The 25876-nt window shown below is 38.8% G+C and overlaps 1 protein-coding gene and 1 pseudogene across 4 annotated transcripts in view; one reads left to right on the forward strand and one right to left on the reverse strand.

The window, feature by feature from the left end:
• Positions 1–25876, forward strand: part of PLS1 (plastin 1) — a 119751-nt gene that overhangs the window by 35319 nt on the left and 58556 nt on the right. For 2 of the 4 annotated variants that reach the window (XM_032852408.1, XM_032852407.1), the window contains exon 2: positions 22667–22823. The exons of the other annotated variants lie outside the window; for them this stretch is intronic. The gene's annotated coding sequence lies outside the window, so the exon portion shown is untranslated. The remainder of the gene's footprint in view (positions 1–22666; positions 22824–25876) is intronic. 4 annotated transcript variants of the gene reach the window in all.
• Positions 25419–25515, reverse strand: LOC116864843 (annotated as a pseudogene).

The raw sequence follows: 25876 nt of genomic DNA on the forward strand, positions 1-25876 counted from the left end.
CTTGGGTCGTGATCTCAGGGTCCTGGGATGGAGCCCTGCATCGGGCTCTTTGCTCAGCGGGGAACCTGCTTCCTCCTCTCTCTCTGCCTGCCTCTCTTCCTACTTGTGATCTCTGTCTGTCAAATAAATAAATAAAATCTTTTAAAAAAAATTTAGGTCGGGGCACCTGGGTGGCTCGGTGAGTTAAAGCCTCTGCCTTCAACTCAGGTCATGATCCCAGGATGGGATCGAGCCCGCATCAGGCTCTCTGTTCGGCGAGGAGCCTGCTTCCCCCCTTTCTCTCTCTGCCTGCCTCTCTGCCTACTTGTGATCTGTCTGTCAAATAATAAATAAATAAAATCTTTAAAAAAAAATTAGGTCATTATTATTTAGCTAAGATGGAAATGTCTAGTGTGTTTGCACTGAGACACTTATATTAACTGAGTAAACAGACTCACATGAAAACATACAAGTAAAACAATGTTATTTTAAGGTACCAAAATAAACTAAAGTAATATTTCCAAAGATTGCCAATGTTGGCTGTTGGTCCGGCTCTGTAAGGAGAATGGTTAAATTCCCTTGTCCCAGATCCCAGTACTTTCCTGGCCCCAGCCTTATATGAAGTAGAGGAAACATGGACCTTGACACTGTTGTTTGGATTATATGACTCTAGTGCATATTAGCTAGGTAGTGTTGGGTAAGTTACTTAACTTTATTGAGCTTGAGTGTCTGTCAGTAAAAATAGATATAAACTTCTACTTTTGGGGGTTGTTTTAAGGATTAGAAATAATTTGGAGTGCCTGGCTGGCTCAGTAAGTGGAGCGTGTGACTTGATCTCGAGGCTGTGACTTTGAGCCCCACATTGGGTATAGAGATTATTTTTTAAAAAAATTAGAGATAATTTATATAAAGGGCCTGGCACATAGTAGATTCTCTTCATATGGTCAGTATTATGAACTTAAAAAATTATGCTATTCTAGGTTTGTGTGTACCTGTGTCTGGGCTGGTCTGTTTTAGACCCCATTCATCATTTAGCTTTTTCATTCTAGGTGCTCTTTATTTAAGTCATAGATCAAAGCCTCACACACTTCAGCTTTTGCTCTGTATTTACAAACTGAAATGTTAACTTAGGAGAGTTGCTACCTAATTTTCTTTAAAAACAGATTAGATTTTCTGCTGTATATTCTTAAAACCAGATGAAGAGGATGATTAGGTAAAATGCATGATGCAAAGTACTGCTATATACAGTTGTAGTGTAATATTATTCTGTGTAAGTTTTCTTTCATATTTTTAGTTATAAAATAGTGAAACATCCAAAAGAATACTGAGAATAATACAATATACACACATTTTCTCTACCCGGATTTAAGAAATGTCAGCAATTTTCTATTTATTTTATGCATCAGCTCTTTGTTTTCTGTAAGGAGTAAAACATTAGAAAGATGACTGAAGGCTCTTCCCCATTTTAATCCTGTACCTCACTGACAGTCCTGAAGTTGGCATTTTAATTATTTTCCCCACCCATCTATATTTTTCCATTAGTGTTTTCTATTAATAATATACTGTTTTAAATGCTTTAAAATTTTTTACAAATGATACCTGCTGTATATTTTTCCTAACCTAACATATATTTCTGATGTTAAAACCAGTATCCACTTCATTTTAACTGTTATGTAGTATTTCACTAAGTGAATATTCTGTAATTATCCAGTCACCTGATGCAGGAATTCAGGTGGTTTCCAATTTTTTGATATTATTTTTAAAAAGATTTTATTTATTTTTTTGTCAGAGAGAGAGAGATAACAAGAGAGAGCGTTCATGGGAGAGAGGGAGAAGCAAGCTCCCCACTGAGCAGGGAGCCTGATGTGGGGCTCTGTCTCAGGACTCTGGGATCATGACCTGAGGTGAAGGCAGACACTTAACTGACTGAACTACCCAGTTGCCCCAAATTTTTTAATACTATTAACAGTGGTGTGCTTTTACCTTTATTTTGGTATATTTGTATAAGAGTTTCTCTGGGATAAATTTCTAGAAGTGGAGTTGTGTGTTAGAGAGTATGCATATCTTCACCTCTTTCGGATATACACCACTCTGGAGAGGAGACTGTTTAAGATGTTGGGTCATTGTTTTCATTTGCCTTTCCCAATATAGTAGCTATTTAAATAATGTTTAAAATCTGTGGCATAATCCCATTTTAAAAAATCATATATATATATATGGCATATATCTATAGATATATCTAGGTATATTATATATATATATATATATATATATATATATATACACATATATATATTTAGGTATATAAGTATACATGAGTATTTGTAAATTAAAATAGTCCAGAAGGATACCTACCAAGTACAGCAGTTGTTTTAGATTTTTATACTGAGCATGAAATACATGAGCAAAGCAAGAAAATGTGACCCATAATGATAGGGGAAAGTCTGTCAACCAAAAAATGACCCAGAACTGACACAGATATTAGAATTACCAGATAATGGCATCAAAACAGTCATTACAACTATATTCCAAATGCTTCGAAGAGTTAAGTGGAGACATTGAAAATACTTTAAAAGACTAGTACTGAACTTCTAGAGATAAAAACTGTAACACGCCAGATGAGCAATACACTGGATGGTCTTAAGGACATATCAGACATTGTAGAAGAAAAGAATAGCGATTTTGAAGACATAACAATAGAAACTATCCAAAATGAAACAGAATAAAGAAATTACAAAAAAAAAGTATCATCAGTGATCTGTGGGACTTAAGTGACCTAATATCCATGTATATAGAATCCCTAAGGAGGGGGAACAGAAAAAAATATTTGAAGAATCATGGTTAAAAATTTTCCAAATTTGGGGCATGTGGGTGGCTCAGTAGGTTGGGCAACTGCCTTCAGCTTGGGTCATGATCTCAGGGTCCTGGGATCCAGCCCTGAGTCAGGCTCCTTGCTCAGCACAGAGCCTGCTTCTCCCTCTCTGTCTGCTCCTTCCCCTGCTTGCGCTCTCCCTCTCTCTCAAATGAATAAATAAAAATCTTAAAAATTTTTTTTCTAAATTTGCTGAAAAGTATGAGCCTGTAGACCCAACAAGGTCAATTCTTGTATGTATAAAGCAAAACATACATGAAGAAAACTGCATCAAAGCACATTGTAATTAAATTGCTTAAATCCAGGATAAAGGATCTTATCTTTAGGGATAAAATCTTAAACCAGAGAGAAAAGACCACTTATATAATTACATACAGAGGAAGATGGATAAAGATAATGTACATTTCTTGTTGGAAATGTGTATAATAGAGTGGAGGAACATCATCAAAATACTGAAAGGAAAACTCTTAGCCTAGAATTCTACACCTAACAAAAATATCTTTCAAAAACAAAGATGAAATAAAGACATTTCGGACATGTAAAGTGGAAAAATTCATCCTCAGCAGACCCCCACTATAAGAAATGTTATAGGGGGGTGCCTGGGTGGCTCAGTGGGTGAAAGCCTCTGCCTTCAGCTCAGGTCATGATCGCGGGGTCCTGGGATCGAGCCCCGCATCAGGCTCTCTGCTCAGTGGGGAGCCTGCTTCCTCCTCTCTCTCTGCCTGCTTGTGATCTCTGTCTGTCAAATAAATAATAAAATAAATTAAAAAAAAAAAAGAAATGCTATAGGAAGATGTTCAGGCAGAAAGAAAATAATACCATATGGAAATACAGATCTATACAAAGGAAGGAAGAGCAACAGAAATGGTACTGTATATTTAGGTCAACTCTAAGATCTTTTCTTACTATTTAAGTATATTTAAAAGATAATTAAATGAAAAAATAAAATGTAGTATGGGGTTTATAACATATGTAAAATGTATAACAAGAATAACATAAAGTATTGGTGGGGAAAAATGGAAGTATGCCACTGTAACATCCTTATACTCTACATGGAGTGGTGGTATATCACTTGAAGAGAAGCTGCAATGAGTACAAAACCCTAAAGCAACCACTAAAATAACAGAGTTGAGCAAGAAAGGAGAAAAATGGAATTATAAGAAATATTTGAGTAATACAAAAGCAGATAGAAAAAGAGGAAGAAAGGAAACAAAGAACAGGTCGGGCAAAGAGCAAAATGAGAGACTCAAACCTAACTATATTAATGATCACATTAAAAGGTTAATGGTAATAAATAAATAAATAAATAGTTAATGGTCTAAACACCCTAGTTAAAAAGCAGAAATAGTTCATATTGGGTGAAAACACAAGACCCAGCTAAATGTTGCCTTGAGGAAACTGCACTTTAAATATAAAGGCATAGATAGGTTAAAAGTAACAGGATTGGAAAGATAAACCTGGGATGGAGCCCTGCATCCAGCTCCTTGCTCCACAGGGAGCCTGCTTCTCTCTTTTCCCTGGCCCTGCTCTCTCTCTCTCTCTCTCAAATAAATAAAATCTTAAAAGCTCTGGAAAATACAAACTAAACTGTAGTGACATTAATCACATTGGTTGCCCAGCAACAGGGAGAGATGGGAGTGAGGTATTACAGAGAGTGTGAGGAAACTTGTGGGAGTGTTATATTCACTGTCTTGACTATAGTGATGTGTATAGTAGGTCAAAACTTCAAATTTTGTACTTTAAATAGGTATACTTTGGTGTTTGTTAACTATAGCTTTTTTAGAAAAAGATTTTATTTATTTGTCAGACAGAGAAAGGGCACAAGCAGGGGGAGCAGCAGAGGGAGAGGGAGAAGCAGGTACCCCCGCTAAGCAAGGAGCCTGTTGGGGTGCTAGATAGATCCCAGGACCCTGGGATCATGACCTGAGCCAAAGGCAGATGCTTAACCACTGAGCCACAGCAGTTAACAGTGCCCCTGTTAATTATATCTTAAGAAAGCTGTTAAATAGAAATAGATATAAATAAAGCTGTTAATAAAGCTGTTAAAACAAATATTTCGTTTTAAAAATATGTTCATAAAAAGTTGTGAGATCATGGGAGAAGATGTAAAATGTGATATTTAAAAGTGGGTAAGTAGTTTTATGTTTAAGTTATGCTCCTTTACTGGCATAATATTTTCAAGGATCCTCCATGTTGTGACTTATGTTGTACTGCATTCCTTCTTATTGCTGAATGATATTCCATTCTATGGATAACATCCCATTTTGTTTCTTCTCTCATCAGTTGTTGGACACTTTGGTTGTCTTGTCTATTATGAATAGTGCTGTATGAAAAGCTTATGAAGGCATAGCCCTCAAAATTAATTGTAGTTTTCAAGTATGTGTGTGTTTTCAGTATATGAATTAAAGAAAAGAACAAAGCAGAAAGTTAAAGGTTATCCAAAAATCCCATCACTGTGCCATTACTTTTTATCATAGGTGAATATCCTTCCAGACATCTCTATATAAAATAAGGAACTGCTTTAAATGCAAACTTTATCTTCCTCCATTCTTTTTCCTCTTCTCACTCTCCTACTGTCACAGCTCCTGAAGAGGCTGGCCAGCTTCATTAGGTGTGATCAAGAACAATTAGTGTACAGGTGTGAGTATGGGGGCCAGGAGACCTTTCTCCCACAACGTTCCTCCCTGTTGACTCACTTTGCCTGAGATTCTGAATTTTTTTTAAATTTTATTTATTTATTTGACAGGGAGAAACATAGAGAGAGGGAACACAAGCAGGGGGAGTGGGAGAGGGAGAAGCAGGCATCCCCCCTAGCGGGGAGCCTGATTCAGGGCTCCATCCCAGGACCCTGGGATCATGACCTGCGCTGAAGGCAGACGCGTAATGACTTAGCCACTCACGCGCCCCTGTGATTCTGAAATTTAAAAAAAATGGAATACAGCTCTTTATTCTATAATAACAAAAGTAGTTTAAACCATATAGTTTCCTGGAAGAGGCAATCATGTGTGGCCTTTCACTTATGCTTTTCCATTTGATCCTGAACCTTATGAGGTGTAGGTATTATCACTTACAGTATTACAAGTGAGATCCAGAGAGGTCAGCTACCCAACATTGCATAGCTGGTGAGATGGAAACCTAGCATTGCATCTTGGATTTTGTCAGGTTTCATAGCTGAGTGGAAGGCAAGAGGGCATAGGGCGCTGAGAAGGAAGTCTGGGACTGCTGCCCTGTTAAGGCAGAAATGCTAGCTTGAAGGATTGGCATCTCTAACAACCCATGGTCCACTTAACTGGTCTGTGAGTATGGTCTTCGGAACATAGGGACAATAATGATATTTCAGGGCTGGCAGAATGATACCTGCTTTAAAAAGGCTGCCTCAGGGGGCGCCTGAGTGGCTCAGTGGATTAAAGCCTCTGCCTTTGGCTCAGGTCATGATCCCAGGGTCCTGGGATTGAGCCTGGCATCGCATCGGGCTCTCTGCTCAGCAGGGAGCCTGCTTTCCGCCCTGTCTCTGCCTGCCTCTCTGCCTACTTGGGATCTCTGTCTGTCAAATAAATAAATAAATAAATAAAATCTTAAAAAAAAAAAAAAAGACTGCCTCGGTGTGGAGTTAGTATTCTCATGTTAAAATGTGTCTTTGAGGCTCATTTTGGAATGTAATGATGTGCTACCTTATTTTAGATTTTAAAAATTTATAAAATTTAAAGAAGTTTTTATTTTAATTCCAGGTAACATTAAGTATTGTATTAGTTTTAAGTGACCAATATAGTGATTCAACAATTCGTGAATAACCCAGCGTTCATCACAAATGGACACCTTAATCTGTCACCTATTTCACCTACTCCCCGCCGACCTTCCCTCAGGCAACCATCACTTTGTTCTGTATAGTTAAATGTCTGCTTTTTAGTTCATCTCTCTTTTTTCTCATATGTTTTGTTTCTTAAATTCCACATATGGGTGAAATTATACTGTATTTCTCTTTCTCTGACTTATTTTGCTTATCATTATACTCTCTAGCTCCATCCATCTTGTTGCAAATGGCAATAGTTCATTCTTTTTTAGGGGTGAATAATATTCCATTATACACAGACATATATACACACACACCACATTCCCTTATTCATCTATCAATGGGGGGTACTTGGGTTACTTCCATATCTAGGCTATTGTAAATAAACCTGCAATAAATACAGAGATGCATGTATCCCTTTGAATTAGTGTTTTTGTATTTTGAGGGTAAATACCTAGTAGTGTGATTACTGGATTACAGGGTAGTTCTATTTAAACTTTTTGAGGAACCTCCATACTGTTTTTCACAGTTGACATTCCTACAAATAGTGTGCAAGTGTTCTTTTTTCTCAACATCCTTGCCAAAGCTTGCTTTTTTTGTGTGTGTGTGATTTTGACTTTAGCCATTCTGATGGGTGTAAGGTAGTTTTGATTTGCATTTCCTTGATGATGAGTGATGTTGAGCATCTTCTCAATGTCTGTTGGCCATCTAATTATCTTCTTTGGAGAAATGTCTGTTCATGTCTTCTGCCCATTTTTAATTGCATTATTTGTTTTTTGGGTGGTAAGTTCTATCAGTTCTTTATATATTTTGGATATTAACCTTTTATTAGATATGTTATTTGCAAATATCTTCTCTCATTTGATAGGTTGCTTCTTAGTTTTGTTGACTGTTTCCTTCTCTGTGCAGAAGTTTTGTATTTTGAGGTAGTCCCAATAGTTAATTTTTGTTTTTATTTTCTTTGCCTTAAGGGACCTGTCTAGAAAAATGTTGCTGTGGCCGATGTCAAAGAAGTTACTATTGCCTATGCTCTCTTCTAGGATTTTTATGTTTTTAGGCCTCCTGTTTAGGTCTTTAATCCATTTTGAGTTTATTTTTGAGTTTATATTATGGTGTAAGAAAGTGGTCCATGTCCTTCTTTTCCATGTTGCTGTCCAGTTTTCCCAACACTCTTTGTTGAAGAGACTTTTTTCCCCATGGGATATTCTTTCCTGCTTTGTCAGATAGGTTTGATTTTTATGCAAGGATCAACTCTCAGGCCTCAAAAGTGAAGTGAGTATAAAATATCTTTATTTTTCCTATATCAGCATAGTTTCTATTATTAGTAGCCATATAGTGAAGATTGTTCTAGTCATACAGGGTAAAACAGTCATTTAAGGCTGAACTCAGTTGTCTTCTTCCCTGGGTCGTATTTAAGTTTTCAGAAATTTCATCTTATCATGGCATGGGTTTGAGGGTAGGGAGTTTAGTTTAGCACTGTTATTTCTCTGATACTGCCTTCTTGTGAGACTTAGGTTCCTGTGTAGTCCCGGGTGTGGATGTCCCTCCCTGCTGATATCTGCGGAAGTGTGAATTCCCTGTTGATCTGTAGCCCATGTGGTGTCCCTTCATTAGTATCCTCAATTCCAAATGTTCCTTGCTGTATCAGTTGGTAGAGGATGCAATCCTTGATCTCAGGATATGAGTTCAAGCTTCAACTTGGGTGTAGAGGTTACTTAAAAAAAAAAAATCTTTAAAAAAAAAAAAAAAGTCCCGAATCCCCTTCAAATCCACCTGGCTTAGCAATGGAATTGTGGAGGGTATGTGGCAGGGGGATTGTAAAACAGTGTTATTATTGAGCAGTTTTACCTTGTTATACATGAGATCACATGTCTCTCCCCAGTTCCCACTCCTCCATGGAACACTTTCTGGATCACTTGGGTATACAGAAGCCTCTCTCTCCTCTGTTAATTCTTTGTGTCCAGACCACACCATCTACCCTGTAACACCTCTTATAACATCTTAATGATCTTAACATCATTTTAACATCTTTTAACATTTTTTTCTGAATTTTATTGATTACACATGTAATACTGACATTGCTATTTAACTTTCTAGTTGTGGTTCTCACACAATCCACCCCTGCTGCCCACCACCACAACTAGTTTGTAAGCTCTTGGAATGCCCAGACCAAATATTAAATGTCTTGATGCTCTTCTCAAGTGCTTTGCATTGGGCTAAAAGCATAGGTGGTCCTCAGTATCTGTTGGCTGAATGAATTAATGAATTTAAATTTTTTGAGTACAGAAAATAAATCTATTATCTTTTATATCGCAACATAGTGTTGAACCCTGAGTCATCATTAACTATTTACTTCATTTGATTGAATTGAGAGTCAATTTATGTTGTTCTTTCTATGTGTATTTCTGGTGTCCAAGGAAGCCTAGGGCAACCATGTCTCTTACATGCAAATGACTTAAGGTTTTGATTATAGCCAGCTTGGAGGGGTGCCTTGTTGGTAGAGCATGGGACCCTTGCTGGCTCTGTTGGTAGAGCATGGGGCCCTTGATCTTGGGGTCATGAGTTTGAGCCCCAAATTGGGCATAGAGATTACTTAAAAATAAATAATAAAAAAAAAGCTTTAAAAAATTAAAATTAGCTGGGAGAATTTTATAGAATGGGGAAGATAAATGAGTATAATTACATGCATGGCACATCAGGGACAGTATATAATACAAGGGAGAAAAATCAAAGACCTGGCAAGTAGTATTTGTGATGGCAATTTTTCAAGAGGATGTTAGCAAACAGTAAGTAGATGACTCTAATTCACTTCTCTGAGGCTAGGGGAGAAAAACTATACTGAGCAGATGATTCCTCTAAGCTTATACTTAGAGGCTTTTAATTATTTTCTGCGCTTGCATTCAAATAACAAATTTTTGCTGAGTACCACCTATGGGTAAGCAATGTGTTGGACACTCAGTATTCAGAGATAATCTGAGAAAATGTGTTTCTTACATCCCCAAATGCATAGTCCTTGATGGAGGTAGGATGGACAAAAGACACAGTGTGCACACTGGCATTCACCAGAGTGTTGACTGACTTTCGTTGTCATTGCTGAGGGACATATATGTTTGGTCTGAGGGAGTTGAGGAAGACTCCAGAGGGGAGTGGTTTTTACCTGGATCTGGAATGATTACCAGGAATTTACAGGGCAAGGAAAGGCTAAAGGAATTCTAGGAAGAGGGCATGTGCAGAGGGTTGGTATTAAAGAAGAGATAGCATGTACAGGGTTGCTGGGCTGCTCAGTATGACTAGAACATGTGGTGTGGGCTGGGGTGGTAGCTCATGATATAGGGGCATTCCATTAGATACCAGCTTGGATTTGTTCTAGTAGTACATCAAAGTGTATCCCCTCCAGTTTTCAAAATTATTATTATAATTATTATTTAAAGATTTATTTATTTGAGAGAGAGCAAGCGTGAGTGGGGCCAGGGACAGAGGGAGAGAATATCCAGGCAGACTCCTGCTGAGCTTGGAGCCTGACATAGGACTCCATCCTAGGAGCCATGGGATTAGGACCTGAGCCGAAATCAAGAGTTGGACGCTGAACCGACTGAGCCACACAGGCACACCTTCAAAATTGTTTTTAACTGTCATGTAGGAATGGTTAAATTTGAATCTTCACTTTTTTTCCTTCCTTCATTTCTTGTCTGTTATAAAAGATATATATGATCATTGTGGAAAATAGGTAACTATATAGAAAAAAATTAGATATATATAATCTCACTGTCCTCACCCCCTAAACAGCTCCTGTAATCAGTTTTATGTATAGTATCTCCTGTTCATTTAAAAAATACTATTAAATGTATTTTAAAATTGTGTCTTGTTTTTTACTTTTAAGTGAATTCCTTATCTCTGAATATTTCAGCCCTACTTATTTTAAAGTTTCTGTCATGATTTCCAGTTTAGAAGTCTTTTACTGTCTTCTATCATGATGGGTTCTTAAATGATTTGTAATGTTTGTGAGCTTATCTCCAGAATCTTTTCTTTTTTTTTTTTTTAAAGATTTTATTTATTTATTTGACAGAGATCACAAGTAGACAGAGAAGCAGGCAGAGAGAGAGGAGGAAGCAGGCTCCCTGCTGAGCAGAGAGCCCGATGGGGGCTTGATCGAATATCATCTTTTCCTTAGTGGAGTTCATTGTATGCTCTAGGTGGTGGAGTTGGGCCTATGGGTGGTTTTGCTTCTGCCTGCCAGATCCATATGGTTTCATTGGTTTCTCAGGTTCCTGCAGTAAGGTGATCTAAAATTCAGACCTCACACCCACACGCAGAGCAGATTTGGGGTTCTGATTTCTCCTGTATAACTTTTTTCTATATAGATTCTATGTTGAGCATCCCTCTTTACAGAGAGGATGGCCCTCCTGGTTTCCAGCTTTACGTTCCACTTCCAGGTTTCTGCTGTGTTCATAGGTTTCAACTCCTGTCCCTTGAGATGTGAATGTGGACCTGCTCTTGCTTTTTCCCACTTTGTTTCTGGTACCAGGAGATTTCTTTTGCTAGCTTGGGCTTAGATACATACTGAAAAAAATTAAAGATATTTATTTTATCTAACTTTTTTTTTTTTTTTTTTAAGATTTTTATTTATTTATTTGTCAGAGAGAGAGAGGGAGAGAGAGCGAGCACAGGCAGAGGCAGAGGGAGAAGCAGGCTCCCTGACGAGCAAGGAGCCCGATGCGGGACTCGATCCCAGGACGCTGGGATCATGACCTGAGCCGAAGGCAGCTGCTTAACCAACTGAGCCACCCAGGCGTCCCAGAAACTTTTTTTTTTTTTTAAGAGGGAGAGAGTTGGGGAGAAGCAGAGGGAGAGGGAGAAAGGGAATCTTAAATAGGCTCCATGCCCAGTGCAGAGCCCAGTGCAGGCCTCAGTTTCATAACCTTGACATTGTGACCTGAGCTGAGCTCCAGTCAGATACTTGACCAACTGAGCCAACTAGGTTCCCCTTATCCAGCATTTCTATATGTTTGAAACAGGTGGAGGAGCTTACTTATTGCCTCTATCATCTTGGCTATCCACTCCTTACACAGATATATACTTTAAACAGAGTTGGGAATATATTACATGTATTGATAATCCTCTCTATTTTAACCTGATAATATATTGTAAGTTTTTCCTCATATTCTTTAAGAACATTACTTTTAATGACTGCCTGACTTTTATAAGAGTATACTGTATTTTATTAAGCAGATCCTCTATTTTTAGAAATTTAGGTTGTTTTAGGTTTTCCATTATTATAAGTAATGATGAAATGGACATATTTATACCAATATCTCTCCGCTGATTTCAGCTTGTTTCTGTAGAATAATTACTGCAAGTGGGATTCCTTCATTAACATTTTTGAGACTTTGGTCCTGTTATTACTAAATTATCCTGCAGAAAATTTGTTTCAATTTGCACCCAGTACAGTGGGTTTGTATATTTCCTGGAACTATTGCTCCAACTGGTTCTTATTCTTTGAAAGAATGGATGCTAATTTTCTGGACAAAAAAAATGGTATTTCATTATTTTAATTTCCATTTGGTTTAGTGGCCGTTTTATTTGTACTTTTTTTTTTTTTTTAAGATTTATTTACCAACTTTAGAGAGAGAGCATGAGCGGGAAGGTCAGAGGGAGAGGGAGATAGACTCTCAAGGAGATTCTGTGCTGAGCACGGAGCCCGATGTAGGCTCCATCTCTCAAGACCCTAAACTTAGGACGGAGCCAAAACCAAGAGGCAGAGGCTTAACCCACTGCGCTACGCAAGCGCCCCTAATGACCATTTTAAAAGGATGTTTTCAGTAGGTCACTGATTTTTCAGTTCAGAAAATTTTCTTCGTCATAGGGGGCTAGAGTGGCTACTAACTTGTCCTTTTTGTTACTTGCTATTCCCCTACTGCCTTCTAAGTAACTTGGATCCTTTGGTGGAAGGTGTGTTTGGTGACAGGGTGGTGGGTGAAAGAATGCAAACTACAGAAGTTGAGCCAAGAGTTGAATTGCTCAACATAAGAAAAGTGTTTGGAGTGGAGGTTAAGGAAAGAAAGTGGGAGGCTGAAACCTAAAGAGGGTGGTCCAGGAGTTGTGAAAGGCAAGAGAGGAATTTGGGAGAAAGATGGGGGGAGGGGTAATTAAAGGAAAATATGCAGAATTTTGTCCAGCTGTGGGCAACGTGAACTTTCTTCTCCACGTTTCCACAAAATCTTAAGTAAAATATTTGTCATTAAATTCATTGTTAGGTTGGCTCTGTTTGAGGGTATATATGTTGAAGCAGATGGGCACAGAGTAAGAGCCAAGTACTGGATGGGGAGAGTCAGGGAGAGCAGAACCTGCTAAAGTAGCCCTCACAAGACACCACAGTGCTGGACTAAGGTAGTGAGGAGTAAAGATGAGGAAGAAGGGGTATTCCAGAATTTGGAGGTAGGATTTGGTGGTAAGTTACAGTTTTTTGCAGGGAGAGGATAATGGAGTCAAGATGATTTTGAGGCTTACAGTTTGGGAGACTGCATACACAGGAGATGTCTCAGATGACTGGGACTAACCTTTGGAAGGAAGGGTCACTGTTTCTAGGCTTATAATTGGGGGTGTGGATGCTAGCGATTTTGAATGGTTGACATGGGCCCAGAAGGTGATGGTGTCAGAAAGTGTCTTCCCCATTTTTCCTGTTCTCCTGTAAGCTCTGGAGTCCTGGTATAGCTCAGAGAATGGAGAGGGATTTATGTAACAACTAGTGTTGGTCTTCTCAAGTGATCATATTGAGTACGTCTTTGAGGTAATTTTGATTTAATTCAGGAAAATAAGGATTGTAATTTGAGAGTTACAGAAAATTTTATAGCTTTACAATTTATTATTCAGATTTTCTGTATCATTGTTTGCTTTTGACTCATTAAACTATTGGCAATTAACCTCTCTTGCAGGCATTGTGCTCTTTTAATTTCTTCCTTTATTTCTAAAGCTATATAACCTGTGACATATAAACATTAATGCCAGTGTGTTCTAGTTTTGACTGTATTTGTCTTCAGTGGTGTTTACTCTGAGTCCTTTCTTGATGTAAATACTCTTACCCAGCATTGTCAAAGGTTTGTTCTAGAACTCTGAGTACAGCATTTTATTCCTGTCTAGATGCCCGTTCTGTCATCTGTGGAGAAGTGTGGACTGGATTTTATAAATGTGATAAATCATTAAACTTCAGTCTCAGTTTCTTTGTTGGGAGACCTATGTCTAATAAGGGGTTAAAGAGGTAAAATGGATGCTTGGAAAGTATAAAATAATAAATATAGAGTGCTGTTTAATTTTTCTAATGCCAAGATTCTGATATGAGAAAATTTCCAGAGCTGGTAGTGGGCTCTGCCTCCCATTCTCCACAGCAAAAGGTTCAGATACCTCACAGTGCTTGGGCAGATATCCACTTGCACTGTGGAGGTGTCCATCTCCTGTAGCTAGGAATGGCTCTGACCTGTTATGTTCAGCTAGCAGAATCCTTCCATGGTAGCATGCTGGCTATTGAAAGAATGATAAAACCATAGACTTGTGAATTATTGTATTCTTTAAGAAATCTGTGGTGACAATGTTGATTCTTTGTAATATGGCATCCTTTGCATTTGTTGGAAAATATCATTTTTTGGTACTAATAATTTTAATCCATAATTGATAGAAATTTAGGATTTTTTGGGTCATTGAAAACATACACACACATATATGGTAATTCCTTCTTCCTTTGTCAGTTAATAAAGAGGATCAGAGTTGGTTTCTACAGGTTTTAAAACAAAGTGCCTCAGGGTTTCAACTCCTGAAAAGTTTTAATTTATGTACAAAGTGAAACATTTCAAATTTAAACCAATGTGTGTGCTTTGGAGGCTAAAGTTCAAACCCCAACCTGGAAACACCCTGGATAGGACTCATCTGCTTACTTGGACACAAGTTGGACAAGAATGTCTGTGTTGCTGTGAAACATTTACATGGAAATTCTTGGGTGGAGATGGGGGGAAAGGATTATAAACTAGGAAGTAATGCCCGGATTATTCCAGAGCCCTTGGAAGTGACTCAGCTTCCTGTTCTCTGATAGCTCTTTGGCATTTGTGTTGAGGCATTTATTCTGAATGAAATATTGGCAATATAGGCAGTTACAGTCTGGGAGTCTCCCTCATGTATAATTTCCAGTGACTAAATAATACATAGAAAGTAGGAGTAAGGTACTTTTGTAGAGACAGAAAAAAAGGTAATGTAAAAATTCATATAATTCTCACAAAGCTCATTTAAATCCTTCCATGCATTCCCTGGATTTCTAGTAAAACAGATTGCACATAGATAAATTAAAATGGTGTTTTCATAAGTTGAAACTCTGAGACACTTTATTTTACAACCTGCAAAAACCAACTCTGACTCTCTTTATTAACTAATCTGTCTCAGACCCTCTTTAAAACGGTCCACACTTCACGCTAACTATATGCCGGAAAGCAAGGTTCTAGGCAGGTTCTAATAGGAAGTCGTCACTGGGTGTATAACATGAGATGTAGGGGTAGAGGGGAATGTATGGAGACCACCACTATGAAGTATAATTAGGGTCTGGACTTGAAAAACTTCCTGGCATGGATCCCAGCTCTGCCACTTATTGTGAAGCCTTGGGCCTCAATTGCTTTACTGTGAAATAGGAGTTGTAATATTAACAACCTCAGGGAGTTTCTGTGTAGATTGAGACAGTCTGTGTACTACTTAGAACAGTGCTTGGCCTATGGTGAGTACCCAAGAATGTTTATTACTGTCAGAGAGATAAGGGAAGTCTCCCTTGCCTTTTTGGACTGCTGTTGTGTATGAGTGTTGTGTTTTGTGATTTCTTTGGATAGAGTTTGGTGGAGGTTTTATGAGTCCTGTTTATATGACACCCAGGTGTTCTTAATTGGGTGGGGTGAGTTCAGTTCAGGAGAAAACTATTAGAATGGCATGCTTGCATTTGCTTGGGAGTCAGATTTAAACCTTGGTTTTTGCCTCTTGGAAATACAGAGATTGTGCAGAAGGCAAATGAACCCAGGCCAAAGAGATTCTTTTTAGCTCTAGGTCTTCTTGGTATCCCCCTGACTAGTGTTGGGCATGTGGCCTGAGCTCTGCCAATCAGACTGATGTCCTGGGGATTAGACTGTCATCTGCAACTGGTGGTGGTTGAGGCACCTGGAGACAGCTCTAAAAGCTTTGAAAGTTTCCACTGTGGAGCTCCTTAGAACTGCCTGGCTCCTGTCCTTCCAGAGCCTGCTTGTTCAGCCCTCCCTGACTTTTTGAACCAGCATGTTCCAGGGTGTTCCATTTTTGGCACATTTTGCCAGAATCAGTTTTTGTGGTTTACAGTGAAAATACCTTAACTGGCACAAATACCAAGTAGGCAGATTAAATGTGTCCATTGTCAGTAGGTAAGAGGATACAGATGAAGCTATGAGTCTTGGAAATAATAGAAAATTCCTTTTTAGCGAGTATGGCTTACAGTGAGAAGATCGCTTGTTTTCTGAGGTGCATAAGGAGTGAACTGTTGACCTAGTTGAATGGAAAAAGGAAGAGTCTGTAGGCTGGCTAGCACTGGCCTGCTCCCAATAGGAGGTGTAGCATGCAGACATCTTTGGAGATGGCAGGGGTTACTTTTCATGTCAGAAGTTGAAATTCCAAGTAGGCAAAAAGACAAACTCATTTTATTTAAAGACGATACTTTTCATTGTGCTTTATGGTATAGTGCTAATAGCTGAAAATTTGTATTATAAGTTCAACATTAGGGCTGATTTAAAAAAAAGAAAGATATATATAAAAAAGAAAGCTATATTTGCAATAAACTGAAGAACTGTAATGCTCTTTTGTGGAAGGACTTAGAAACAGTTACTAAAGATATTCAACAGTTATTTTTTAAAAAGGCTTTCAGAGGAGTGACATCTTTTGAATAAGATTACTCACCATTATTGTCACCAAGAGGTTAAAAGTGGTTTTTGAGTATGTTGTATTGCATCATCTTATCACTGTAATATTTTTTTTAAAGATTCTGTTTATTTGAAAGAGAATGAGAGAGGGAGTATTAGAGAGAGAGTATGAGATGGAGGAGCAGATGGAGAAATACTCCCCGCTGAACAGGGAGCCCGATGTGGGACTCAATCCTGGGACTCCAGGATCATGACCTGAGCCACCCAGGCATGCTCACTGTAATATTTTTAATTACAGAAGAAATAGAAGATATTCCATTGCTCTCAAAAAACTTAAAAATTAGATAAGGTACTGTTATTCAATATTGACACTTAGACAACAACTCTATTTTGTCAGAGTGAGTGTTCTCTGGGGAGACCACTAAGAATTTTCTCCCTTAACTGGGATTTGCATCTTTCTCTGACTATTCATTTTTCAAGGCCCAGCTCAAATAGTACCTCTCTGAAAGTCTTCTTGGAAGACTGGGAGCAGTTGGAAGATTCTTCCTTTCCTATTGATTTCATTCTAGCTTGCATAATAATTCTGGAGGTGATATCCTAGTTCATTTGGAGGGCTGACTCTTCAGTAGGGGCTATATCAGGCCGTGTTGGAAAGCGGACCCAGAGGCAACTCAAGGCCTTTTTGGAAAGAACTGGGATTAATAAGTGGCATTTATAATGGGTAAGGGAGTCTCATGTGTTTGCCATTACTGTCCTCTGTGGTTTATTGATTCCCTTACTAGATTATAAATTCTTTGAGAGCTGATGCTGTGTGTTAGTCACCATTAGATTGCCTCCAACACTTTGAACAACACCTAGTGCCTTAGATGTTCTCAGTAAACATGTGCTGAGACAAAATGCGGTCAATGGGGAAATTCATGGTGGAATTTGAGCTCCGCTTGGAGGGCATGTGAAGAATTAGATGTAGGAGAATAGAGTTTCTCAGGACAGGAAATGACATGAAGGAGAGTTAAGGGACAATCAGGAAGAGGCCTTGGAAGAAAGAGAACGTCTTTCAAAGGGTAAAATGGGAAAAAAGAATTGTTAACAGGGAAGGATTGGAGTCTAGACAAATAGGTTTAAAGCTAAAATATATTGAGGCTATAATCTGATGAAGGAGATTTTTTTTTTTTTTAAGATTTTATTTATTTATTTGACAGGCAGAGATCACAAGTAGGCAGAGAGGCAGACAGAGAGAGAGGAAAGGAAGCAAGCTCTCTGCTGGGCAGAGAGCCTGACGTGGGGCTCGATCTCAGGACCCTAGGATCATGACCCGAGCCGAAGGCAGAGGTTTTTAACCCACTGAGCCACCCAGGTGCCCCTGATGAAGGAGATTAAAGTCTAGTTTAAAGGAATAACAACAATGACAACAACAACAAAAGAAAATTTAATTATGGAGTACATTATATTTTAGAATGTTTTCTTCCTCTTGAATTTAAAAATAGAAAATAATTAAGCAGCTTGTATAATTTTGTATAGCAATATGGTGACATCTCTTGGAAATAGTGTGAACTGGAAAGCCAAAACAATAATAATAGCAGCAAATAGATTTGATAAACCTGTTGTTTCTAATATTCCTACTTAAAGTTTATTTCAGGTCAATTTCTTTGAGAAGCCATAACTACATTGGATATCTAATCATGTATAAAAGTGCTATTAAAGACTAGATCAAGGGTGCCTGGCTGGTGCAGTTGGAAAAGCAAGAGACTCTTGATCTCATGTGTTTGAGCCCATACTGCATGTAAAGATTACTTTAAAATAACTAAATAAATATTTTTTAAAAAGACTATATAGGGAGCTTTTTGTTTTGTTTTGTTTTAGCCTCATTCATTCCTGAATTCCTGTCTGCCATACATCTTTCTTATTCCCTTTGTACTTTGGAAGCACAGTATTGTTCCACGCAGCAGTAGGTCCCGTGGAGGTCTATCTAGGTCAAGCACCCCTTTGAAAATTGAACTAACTTATAGGAACTTTGATACTTGGGGAGCCCTGTTTTGTGAGCTACTGGGTGAAGCTACAAACATCTTGGGTGTCTGTTATTTTTACTGTCATGTATTGGGTACATTTCTTTCTTTTTTTTTTCCTATGTGCAATGTATTAGTAATTTCCTGATTGTAATGATTTGTTGCCTTTGAATATTTATTATTGCAGCTAGATTGCCTGCCCTGCCTCACAACAGAAAGACCTGCCATTCCTCATAATATATTACTACTCAGTTTGTCACCTTTAACAAGAAACGAGTTAGAAGAAATGGGAAGGATCTTTCTGGATATAGAGAAGGGAAAAAAGGGACAAAGAAGCTGTAAGTCCAAAGGCCTTTAGGCTAGGAATATAGTCTTCAGTGCTGTGGGAGCAACCATAAATGGACTTCTATACTTCACTGATGCACTGAATTTCTGGGATTAGGTGTGGTGGTGATGGTGGTAAAATACAAATTAGGACAAAATCAATGATATTGTTAAGCACTGTATGGTGACAGATGGTAGCTACACTTATGGTGAGCGTGGTATAACATATAGAGATGTTGAGTCATGATATTGTACACCGGAAACTAATGTAACATTGTGTGTCAACCATACTCAGATTAAAAAAAAAAACAAACAAACTAAAAATGGGGCCTGGGTGGTTCAGTCAGTTAAGCATCCAACTCTAGATTTCAGCTCAGGTCATGATCTCAGAATCGTGAGATTGAGCCCCGCGTTGAGTTCCGTGCTGGGTATGGAGCCTGCTTAAGATTCTCTCTACCTCTTTGCCCCCCCAAAAACCTAAAAAAATTATGACAAAAATAATACTTATTTAGATGTAAACTTAGAAAATATGATTAAATTTCTTTCCCAAATCAGAAAGTTCAAATATTTTCTATCATTTGAGGAATTGACCCCCCCTTTTATTTTCTTTTTGTGAACTATGTCTGTATTTCAGTTTGGACTCTTTGTTGCAAGCAACAGAAACCCCGTTTAACTGGCTTTAAAAAAATGTGTTTCAAGTAACTAAAGATAATTTAGGGTTTTTAGCACAGCGGGATTTTGCATTCAGCCCTGCCGGGTCACGTTTTCTTTTCATTCACTGGCTCTGCTCTCTGCTCTGTTGGTTTTGGCGTCATTCTTAGCCCCCAGGTACCCCCCTCCTGGAGGCAAGATGCACGCAGCTGCTCTGGTCTCTACTTCTTCATGAAAAACTGATCCAGGGGAGTTTGGGGGACTCTCATTTCAGAAAGTTCCACAAAAGCTTTCTTATGTCTCACTGGCTCCAGCTGGCTTATATGCCTGTTGCTAAACCAAATCCTTTTGGCTAGAGAATATGATGTGCTGATTGGCTTGGAACTAGAGGTTCACTCAAATGTTATGCATGGATTATATGGAAAGAGTGGAACCCCAAAACTAAAATTGGTGCTGTTATCAGAAGAAGGGAAATAGTCACTGGAGAAGAAAACAAAACATGTTCAGGAAATAATACTTGAAGTTTTGATAATGTTATAAAACTATAGGATAGCAATTCGGTATATAACATAGAGAGATGTTGTGTGTGTTGATGGTGTGTTGGTGTGTTGAATTTTCTGAGAGAGCCAGAGAGGTCCTAAAGTGGGGAGTGGGAGAGTGGATGGGATAAAAATAATAAGTGAGAAGGAAAAGATCCTGGGATAATGGGCAGATCCAGTTACCTTAGCTAGGAATCTGTGATTAATGGTCTCCTGACCTGCCGGCTCCTCTTCTCTCAGAGGAGCCGTCACTTGGAAATATCCCTCACTGGCATCAGGGATGTGGTGAGTGGTGCTAACTCCGGTTGGGTTTTGACACGTTAAGAGACAAAATGTTTTCTTTCTTTCTTTCCTTCTTTCTTTCTTTTCTTTCTTTCTTTCTTTCTTTCTTTCTTTCTTTCTTTCTTTCTTTCTTTCTTTCTTTTTTTAAAGATTTTATTTATTTATTTGACAGAGAGACAGTGAGAGAGGGAACACAGGCAAAGGGAATGGGAGAAGCAGACTCCCTGCTAAGCAGGGACCCCAATGCGGGGCTCTATCCCACGACCCTGGGATCACAATCTGAGCTGAAGGCAGACGCTCAACTGACTGTCCTACCCAGGTACCCCCTCTTCTTTTTTAAAAAATATTTTATTTATTTATTTGAAAGAGAAACAGTGAGAGAGGGAGACAAAATGTTTTCTTTTGGCTCTTAGAATGAGCTAATTTCTAGAGAAACACAGAATGTTTCCAGGTTCTCTTGAAAGGCACGGTGGATACACTAGTCACCCATCTGGGTGGAGCTGAGCATCGTGGGAGGCAAGCTTTACACACGGTCTTCCTCCGCCTAGGCCATCCCTCATCACTTTTGCGCGTACCACAGCTTTATGTGCTGCGGTTTCCAAACAGAGTTGGCACTGTTTGGGTTAGTCAGGGTCAATGCAGAGAAGTCTGGAGTAAGGCCTTGTGAGAAAAGACCAGTTTTTTTCTACATGCTGATTAAGCATTCAGTGAGCTAACTCTAACCCTTCACATCCATTCATTCAGTTGCACAAATCAAGTAACATTTGAACCTCTGTGCTTGGGTGACCAAATCCCATACACTGAGTAGTGAGGGTCAGTTGTGGTGCTCACAGCTTCCATTTCAATAAGTGTCTTTCCTTGGAAAAGTTATTCTTTTGAAGTCCTTCTATATAATTTTTTTTTTTTTTTTTTTTGGTCTGAACCCATTTCTGAATTCAGAATACTTGTTGACTCACCACATGCTTTTACATTGGTATTCTGGTGGGGATCATGCTACCCTCTGACTTCACTTTGCAGAAAGATGCTCAAGAGAAATCTGAGTTTTATCGTACCCGTGTTTAATAACTTGCTTTGTCCGAAGAGGGGTCAGTCTAGCATGTAGAGTAGGAATCTGATATTTAACAAAGTCAGTTGTCTCCTGGTTCATATATATTAGAGAGTCTGTAGGCATTCCAGTTAACTAGATAAAATTTGATAAAGTAACAGGTTGATATGGAATATGAATGTGTTTGCTTTTTGGAAAATGAATGATGTTCCCCCTGTTAGGAAATGTGGTTGAAGAAAGAGATTGCTGAAAATACAGAAAAATGAAAGTATTCTCCAGGATTCCTTTAAACTAAAAAGAAAACCCTTTAATTAATTCATATTTCTTAGCTATTTGTTTTTCCCCATAGTGATTTATTCCAGTGACCTTGTGATCTTTAAACTTGTAATGGGGAGCTGAGAGTAGGACATAATAGGAAAAGAGGAGGGTTGTGGAAGATAAGAGAACAGTTGATGAAGAAGGGGAGGAAGAGGGGCGCCTGGGTGGCTCAGTGGGTTAAAGCCTCTGCCTTCAGCTCGGGTCATGATCCCAGGGTTCTGGGATTGAGCCCCACATCGGGCTCTCTGCTCAGCAGGGAGACTGCTTCCTCCTCTCTCTCTGCCTGCCTCTCTGCCTGCTTTGCGATCTCTGTGAATGAATGGGTAAAATCTTTAAAAAAAAGAAAAAAAAGAAGGGGAGGAAGATACAGGATATCATAGAGTTACATACTCCCAGAGATACTGCAGTGCTCTGACCTCTGATCCGAGGCAGTTCTTTTTTTTTTTAAGTTTTTATTTATTTGTTTGACAGCACAGGTAGGCAGAGAGAGAGAGAGAGGAAGGGAAACAGGCTCCCCGCTGAGCAGAGCCCGATGTGGGGCTTGATCCCAGGACCCTGGGATCACGACCTGAGCCAAAGGCAGAGGCTTTAACCCACTGAGCCACCCAGGCGCCCCTTATCTATGTTCTTTAAAGCAAGTGATGCCTCATCCTGCCTGAGCAGTCAGGTCTTTCTCAGGTCCCTGGAATCTGCCCCTCAGGCTCTGTTGTCTGAGGTCTTCAACAGAGCAAAGGCTTGGAGGAAGCTTTTCTGTCCTTGGTCATTAGTCCTCAGTGTCCACTTGGGAAACGCCCATTGCTTACCCTGTGTGTCTCTTCCGCAGAGATTCTGCTGCACCTTGTCTGTCCCTATCTTGGCCACACCTGTGGCCACAATCTTCCTTGATGGCATCCACAGATTTTCATCCTTCTCCACCAGGGTAATTTCTTTCTCTCTCTCTCTCTTCCTCATCTAGTGGCTTCTCAGAGATGTCCTCTTCCCGCTGCCCCACTCGAAGCACACCCAGCCTAAGTAAATCCTAAGGAAGTTTGTACTTTGACCCACGGACTCAAGGAACCACAGATTCCAGGCTGGTTTTGCTTTCTGTGCTGCCAGCATTCCTAAAACAAGAGGTAGTTATTGCCTTAGTTGAGGAGTGGGACTGGGAAAGGGGGGGAGGTAGAAAATAAACACAATTTGATATTTCAATAAATTATTCTGGCACAATAATATTAACTATTTGATTGTTTGGTAATGAAGTACTTAAAAAAAATTTTTCCCCCATGTCCTGAGAGGCTTTGGGAAATTTTTTCCTGTTCAAATATATTCTTGTGCTATCTTTATTATTTTATTTACATACTAATTTTTACTGAGTTTAAAAGTTAAATAATTATATTATGAAATATTTAAAACAAAAAATACTGAAAAGTACAGGAATGATTTAACCAATATTCATATGCTTAATGCTCAGGTTGAACATATGTTAAAAATTTTGCCGTAATTGCTTTAAATTTCTTTTAAAAAATGTAATAGATTGACCTTCAGCCCCCAGCTGTGTCCCTTGCCTCCATCTCCATAGGACAACCAATATTCTGAGTTAGTGTGTCATTCCCATATATTTTTAAGTTTTACCACCTATATTTGGCAACATACACAACAAATTCAGTATTTTGGGTTTTTATAATTTACAGTAATTGGTACATACACTCTATGTATCCTCTAGTACTTTGCTTTTTGCAATGACTGTGTTCTTAAACAGATGTGGTTGATTTATTTAATGGTGTATATTCTATTGATTAAATAATAATGTATTCATCCATAATTCTAAAGAAAACAGGCATTTGCTTTAAAATAAAAATTTGCTCTAGGGGCACCTGGGTGTGCAGTCGGTTAAGCGTGGGACTCTTGGTTTTGGCTCAGGTTGTGATCTCATGATTGTGAGATCAAGGCCCCTGTCAGGCTCTGTGCTCAGCGTGGAGTCTGTTTAAGACTGTTTCTCAACCCCTCTCCCTCTGCACGCACACGCACACTGTCTCTTTCTCAAATAAATAGATAAATCTTAAAAAAAAATAAAATGTATGTATGCCCTTAAAATATAAATTTGATGAGCAGTGTAAGGATTTAGCAATTACTCATACTTAAGCGTGACTTAAGTCATCAATCTCTTTTTAAAAACTACCCGTGATGCTTGCAGTGAGAGAATAGGGATGTTAATTTACATGTAGAATTTAAGAGCTTGGAGGCATTAGAAACAGATTTGATTTTGAATCTCTTCTTTTGTCTGCCTTCCTTAGGTAAGTAATCTCTGCAGCCCTCTTATTTACATTTAAGAGAGGATGCTGGTTCCATCAGCATAGTAAGCTTGTGTGTGAGGACTGTAGTATAATTGCGGGCCCATTGAGCGCCCTCAGTAAATATTTGCCATTATATTTTGTATTACTAGAGAAAGGGGAAGTAAGGGAAGAAGGGAATTTTGGAAGATAAGAGTAGGGGGCCAGCTGCCTCAGCTGGGTCAGCAGCTACCTCAAGAACTCAAGAATATCAGGTGATGGGGGATAGGACCACAATGGGAGGAAAGAAAACAGAATAGCTGGGAAGCCAAAAGGTGCCCGTGTAAACAGCTTTGGTCCCTCACATTTGGAAGATTTACAGTTGATTGAAAGGCATCAGAATCTTATAGGTCTCAGGGTTGTTCCTAATGCCCTTTCTCTGAAACTGTTCTAGATCCTGTAAATTGGAAATGGCTGCTTCGACTAATTCTGCTAAAGCTTTTAAAGGTTCAGGGAGGTTAGAAATTTGAGGGAGGATAAAAGATTGGATTAAATTTTATCTAAATTGAGTTCGTCCTTAGAATATACTCCCTTAAGTTTCTAAATATATATTTGGTTGTGTTAGGATACGCTCGAGGATTAGGAGAGAGGATAAAAAAAGGCTTTAATTGGTGAAAGAAAGTTTTTTAAATTATATGGGCTAAAAAAAAAAAGCAGAGGAGGAAAGCAGTGTTGGAATTATTGAAGAAATACATGGTACACGTCAAAATCTATGGGAAGGTATATCTATTTACAGAATTCAACATAACCTGCCCCATTGGGGGGATCACTGGTTAAGTGATGGTTTCCTCATTCCTAAAATTGCAAAGTAAATTCTAATAACTGCATTCTACAGTGTTTCAGGACTGCCAAGTTATGTGCTTGATAAATATGAGTTGACCTAGATAGAATTCTTTCTTTCAAAACTTTACAAATTTTACAGAGGCAGATTTCTTTTAAAATGTATATATTGGGGGCGCCTGGATGGCTCAGTGGGTTAAGCCTCTGCTTGCAGCTCAGGTCATGTTCTCAGGGTCCTGGGATCGAGCCCCGAATCAGGCTCTCTGCTCAGTAGGGAGCCTGCTTCCCTTCCTCTCTCTTTGCCTGCCTCTCTGCCTACTTGTGATCTTTCTCTCTGTCAAATAAATAAAATCTTTAAAAAGAAAAGTATATATTGGGGCACATGGGTGGCCCAATCTGTTAAGTGTCTGCCTTTAGCTAAGGTCATGATCCCGGCGTCCTTGGATCCAGTCCCACATCGGGTTCCCTGCTCAGCCGGAAGTCTGCTTCTCCCTCTGTCTCTGCTGCTCCCTCTGCTTCTCCTTCTGTCTCTGCTGCTCCCTATGCTTGTTCTCTCTTTCTCTCTGTGTCAAGTAAATAAATAGAATCTTAAAAAAAAGTATAACTTTCTTTAAAAAAAAAAATACAGAACGCTTCATGAATTTTTGTGTTCCTTACACAGTAGCCATGCTAATTTTCTCTGAATTGTTCCAATTTCAGTGCTGATGAAACAAGCACTTAAGAGTGTATCTTGGGACGCCTGGGTGGCTCAGTTGGTTAAGCAGCTGCCTTCGGCTCAGGTCATGATCCCAGCGTCCTGGGATCGAGTCCCGCATCGGGCTCCTTGCTCGGCAGGGAGCCTGCTTCTCCCTCTGCCTCTGCCTGCCATTCTGTCTGCCTGTGCTTGCTCGCTCTCTCTGACAAATAAATAAAATCTTTAAAAAAAAAAAAAAAGAGTGTATCTTGAAGATAGCTCTATATTTTTCTATTTCTCTCATTTAAATACCAAAGGACTTGAAGCAACTTTATTACTTATAAAAATAAATCTTTAAAAATAAGAAACATATTGTATGGGTAATTGGTTTTCCAATAAGTTT

Source organism: Lontra canadensis, unplaced genomic scaffold, assembly GCF_010015895.1.
Source record: "Lontra canadensis isolate GAN:19392208 unplaced genomic scaffold, GSC_riverotter_1.0 scaffold6, whole genome shotgun sequence".
Lineage (NCBI taxonomy): Eukaryota > Metazoa > Chordata > Mammalia > Carnivora > Mustelidae > Lontra > Lontra canadensis.